General features: G+C 39.1%; 1 long non-coding RNA gene across 1 annotated transcript; it reads right to left on the reverse strand.

The window, feature by feature from the left end:
* On the reverse strand, positions 1 to 1307 carry LOC306938160. Its single transcript, XR_013791679.1, has 2 exons — positions 583 to 1307; positions 1 to 370 (listed from the first exon to the last, which is right to left on the reverse strand). It is a non-coding gene; the product is annotated as an uncharacterized lncRNA (long non-coding RNA).
* Positions 1308 to 5907: the final 4600 nt, after the last annotated feature.

The raw sequence follows: 5907 nt of genomic DNA on the forward strand, positions 1-5907 counted from the left end.
ACACACACACACACACACACACACACACACACACACACACACACACACACACACACAGATGTACTTCAAATATGTCCTCATTGTATACTGTATGTACATTACATCATTCAAGCACAGTCATGTATTGTCAACTCAAGTCACAGGTTCCTTTTTTTCCATGAAGAATTATTATATGAGTCATTAAAATGTCCTGGTCTTAAGCTTAATATTTGCCCTCTAAATGAACTTTTTGACTCGTCTGTAATGGTGCTTAGCAAGGTTGTATGACCAGTCTCAATGTTCAGGAACATGATGCACAACTTACTTTACGTTCCAGAACACATTTTAAGGGTATTTTCAAGGGCCGTCCACACCAAGCACTATACCATAACTATAACTATATTGCACGCACGTGCGTGCGTGCGTGCGTGCGTGCAATATAGTTATAGTTATGGTATAGTGCTTGGTGTGGACGGCCCTTGAAAATACCCTTAAAATTTGTTCTGGAACGTAAAGTAAGTTGTAAGTTGCACGCACGCACGCACGCACGCACGCACGCACGCACGCACGCACGCACACACACACACACACACACACACACACACACACACACACACACACACACACACACACACACACACACACACACACACACACACACACACACACACACACACACACACACTTCCCCTAAGCAACAAATTGTTCATTCATGTCCAACCCTTTGGGTGCCAGTAGGTGATATATTTCAGACGATAAATAATAAATAAGTAAGTCATATTTATAGTGGTGAGTTGGTGCCAGCGTAAATGATTCGCATGTTGGCCATTATCTACATATATGCCATAGCCCTACTGCTGTTGAGGGTCAATGTCTACACTTAACAGTTAAGTGCACTGTCTTATCCTTTAAATGTAATGCTTACAGCTTCATTTAAAACACAATGTCTAGAAAAAATATCTATACATTATATCATCAACTTTGTCTTACTTCTTTTAACAAGACAAAAATCCACTGTGCATTAATTAAAAGCTATGGGATAATGTTTGTATTTATCATGCTATTAGAATGTAAATGTAGAAATTGGGTGATTCAATATGTGTTTATTGTGTTCGTATATCTGCTGTATCTGACATTTGCCAAAATAATCTTGTTTGTCAAGGAAGTCCCCTGTGCCAGATTGAAATAGACTTTGATCAGAAGTTGCATGACCAGTTTGGTACAAGGGAACACATACTTTAGGTGTAGGCACTGTGTGATGGTTCAATGGCTTTAATTTGGTTATCATTAGAATTGTATGCACTTAATAAATTGTCCAAAGTACATTTCAAGAATTGTAAAGTGTCATTTATTTACTGTCCTTTATATCACTGTTCAGATCTTTTATTTGAATAGTCTTTTGCAGTGTAAGATTCAGTCTGAGGCTTTAGAAGAGAGACGGCAATCCCCTGTAAGTATGGGTTCATGTCTTCAGTTTCCCCCTATACATTCCAGTACTGTACATATGGTGTAATGGGTGTATATAGAGAAGCAGGAATGAAGGAAGGAAGTTTAGAAAATGTACATGAAAAAAATGGATCGTATTCAAAATCTGCATTGCAGACGTATACATAACATGCTCAACCAGCACGCAAGCTCTCATCTTCACTTACAGCTCTCATATTTATCCATGATTGTCATCCTCATGTGTGACTTTCTTAGTAATTGAAGACACGTAAAAAGAAAAGGGTGCCATTTCTTCTTACGCCTTGGATGGCAATTGGATGATTTGAGGCATTTTGTTCCAAAAATGTGTTTTGCAAAAATCCACCTGTTGGTGGCGCTATAACAGGCCAATGTGAAAAGGGTGGGATATATTCCTCAGCCTAGTAGGAAGTTGGAATGTCTGTGAAAGATTTCACGTAAATTGCACGCTGCGTTCATGATTTGAGGGTTTTTGTTCAAAACGGGCCAATCCTGCGAATTTTGAAAGCCAATGTTAGCCAATCAGGATGGAATATGAAATATCGGACTGATCCGTCTTGAGCACATGACTATAGAGAAACGGTGTATAGATTTGCGGGATTTTTGGACAAAATATGGAGGAGTAATAACAAAAAATGTGTTTTACAAAAGTTGACCTCCTGGTGGCGCAATAACAGGCCGTTCTGGAAAATTTGGGGCAGAGGTTCATTGTTGGCATCTAGGGAGTGTGTGTGCAAAGTTTGGCATCGGCCGGGTTAACGGTGCCGGAGATTAGCTGGTAACACACACACGGACACGCGGACGGAGTGCAAAACATACTCTCTCCCCATGCCCCATTCTATGAGGTCAGTATTTCACCTCACAGAAGGAATTCAGATTTTTAGATTTCAGATTTGTATTGAAGGGACAGCCCCCTGAGATGCAGCATCTCATTTTCAGGAGGGACCCATAAACAAACAAAATACAGAAAAGCATACTGTACACAAATACACAAAACATGCAGTACACAGATACAAACAGATATACAAATACATATACACAAATAGCTTGCTCACCCTCTTCCACCTACACCACCAACCACCACATAATACACAATGGAGATAATTGGTCGCAGTGCAAATATTTCAGTGTCATAATTGGTTACAGTCAGGTTAGACAAGTTGGGTCTAGATGTGAATGTAAGGAGGTCCTGAAGCTACTAAATGATATGGATCTAAGAGATAGAGGGAGGTTGTTCCAATCGAATGGGGCTTTGTAGCCCCATTCAACAAAAAACCTGTATAACCCCTTCCTGTGTTCCCCCTTCACCAAAACCCTCCCCACAGGTTGTATATAAAACGTAAAGCTTGTGCAGTTGTCCTCAGCATTATTACCCCTGACGGATCGATTCCCTTGAGAACATTCAGCTGTGTGGATCTTCAAGAACATACACCAAGATGGCCAGGATCTTATATGGAATCATTGCAGTGGTCGCATCCTTTATGTTGGGTAAGCCTCATCAGTCATCAGTGATCCATGCTAATAATCTGTAGGCCTATTTACAATCTCCTTATTGAATGAAAAGGACTTTTTCTTCTGGTCGATAAGCGGTGGTCTAACACCGGTTTAACAAGTAGTAGTTCTTATTGTAGGTGTTTATCAGGGAAAGTTGATGACAGTTGTCACTCTGGTGAGTGGCATCATATCTTGATAGCTCTGTGTCCTTGACTTGACTTTTCTAACGAAAGAGTAGAGAACGTGAAACCTGATTCTCCGAGACACCAGCTGAAGTGAACTACCTGTCAGATCAGAAAACAAGCATCAGTGTTGGTTTTTAAGAATGTCTCTAAATAATTTTGCATCAGCTAACTTACAGAGAGAGTTTATCATTGGTTAGAATGATGTCTTTGACAGCATGTAGGCTTATAGTTCTTTACAATAATGTGTGCAATATGAATTTAAATTATTGGATGTGATTTTGGATCTGTACTATATCGGGTGTGATCCTTCCATAAAACCAGGATGTAGTTAGCATCCTGGTGTGCATGTAGCACAGAATTTATGCAACGCAGAACAGTCCAGAAGTGTAGTACCAAAAAGTCACTGTCTTCAAACAACGTTGTTTTCAGTTTGGAAGGGTTTCAATAATCCACAAATCCACCATATTCACCATTAGAATAAATTAGTGATCTACTTAAATAAATGATAAACTAAATTAATTGGCATAAGGGTATTAACGTTTGAGTAAGGGTTTTCAAAATGGTCAGTATTAGGTTGAAGACCTTCATAACATTTGTTCCATGTTGAAAGTAAAAACTAAATGATAATAATGAAATGCCTCTTTTTCTTTGTAGTTACTTGACATTTTTGGATTCTGTTTATATTCTGTTGAATTTCATTTTTCATTTTTTTCTTTTTTGAAATAATTAAATAAATACCACTTCAAGTGATAACTGATAATAATGCTTTTCATAAAATGTGTATGTGAATATATGATGGCAGAGCCGACATGGTCTATTCAATGTGTCCATGATATTCTGTTGTGAAACTAACTCCATCCAAATTTCCATATTTTAGCGGACAGTCTGACCTGCAACAGTTGCAGTTTGCATGTTCTGGGCACATGCATCAATCCTTCAGAGGCAACCTGTCCACAGAATAGCACGGAATGTTTTACTACTTTAGCAAGTAAGTCCTCCTCCCATCCTCATCAATGCTCTGATCCAACATCATTCATAGGCATTCATGCCTGAGAGATAGCCTAGTCACTTTGAACTACTGTACCAATACCATCACTTCTTCTCACATTCACACGCACAGTAAAATCCTGCTGATGTAATGCACGCACAGTCGCACACACAGCACATGAGTTCATGTTTGACATTCACATTGACTCATATCTCTCTGCGTTTCTTGTGTCCAGCATTCCCCAGACTGCTTGGAGTCACCTTCCAGACCTCAGTCACCTGTTGCTCCACCGATAAATGCAACACAATCATCAGCGGAGCTCCCACGACCATGCTGTCCATCACTGCTGCTCTTAGCGCAGTCATCCTTGCCTGTTATTCACCACGTTTCGTGGTGAATAAATTTCTTTTTAGGTAATAATGAATTACTGGACAGATATGTTTTTCTGACAGCTGAACATGCCTTCTTTCAGAATATATATATATACATATAAAACCTGTAAAACAACATTTTGAAGAAAGTTACTAGGCTAAAATAATGTATTGGTATATCAGATGCTGAGCTGAGATATTCAGAGCCAAATACTTTCTTTTTTACCTGCCATGTTTATTCTTATTTCATGGATGTTTTATGTAGTGTTTTTTGTAAAACACTGAAGTCAAGCCGCTTCCATACAGTTTTTTATGTCTTATTTATCTGTTTAGTTGCTGTTGAACTTACTGTACAAAATGAAGGAGAAGAAATAAAGGAAAATACGTCTAATTACTGTGTTTGCAGTGGTATGTTATCGCATATGATGGAATGTCAATCATTTCTATTTATTCTATTCAAATGAACTGACATAGAACAGTGTCTTTATTTACTGCACATACAATGAGGTTCGAGGTTGTGTTTGCTGCTTCCAGGTCTTCTGTGGATTACATATGTATTTTTCTAATGTCTCGTAATGACTCAGTGAGTGTTTATAACTATAACTGCAGGGGTGGCCAAACGTGCGTCCTGCCCACCCAATCAAATACCACAAAATATCTGCACCATTTATCATTTCTGATTGGGTGGGCAGAATCTAGACCCACCTAAACCGACTGATGCTGATGGTGCTGATGTTGGTCAAAGGAGGAGAATAGAATAGATGGATGGATCATTCTAAACTGATATGATGATAGCATAGTTTTCTATGCATTTCGGGGGTTTTGACTCCTGCGTGCATGGACAGGACGCGGACGGGACTAATATATTAGTCCCACCCCATATATTAGTCCTGCCCATCCTAGGTGGGTCAAGCTAGAACCGGCCCTGTCAATCAATGGATTCACTTACATGGAAAAGCCACACCCGAATTTGACCGGCAAGACCACTACCATATTTGATCTTCATTTGAATACCTGGCCCCTAAACCACTGGTTTAGATGCTCCACAATTTGTGGTTCAAATTTGTGGTTGATTAAAGTGTTCATGATTTTTGGCAAATTTTCCATGGGACTCAGGCAATCAATTAATACCTTTCAACCACTATATTAATAGCAAGTATTTGCTATTGACAGCTTTAAGTCCAAAAATCTGAACTAAGCCTTTAAAATGTATTTCCCAGTATTACTATTCGGTGCCATTTGAGCCCCTAATATCACACTACATCATACTTGTGTAAAATATGCAATCATTCCAAAAAGCTTATCTTACACTGTGCTCATAGAACACAATGATATGTACATCAGGGTGAATAAAATATGTGCCCCGTCGGAATGAAATGGCCCTATACTCTTCACACTAAATCCAAGGGTTTAGGTTCTGAACACT

The sequence above is a fragment of the Electrona antarctica genome (genome assembly GCF_951216825.1).
Source record: "Electrona antarctica genome assembly, chromosome: 15".
Lineage (NCBI taxonomy): Eukaryota > Metazoa > Chordata > Actinopteri > Myctophiformes > Myctophidae > Electrona > Electrona antarctica.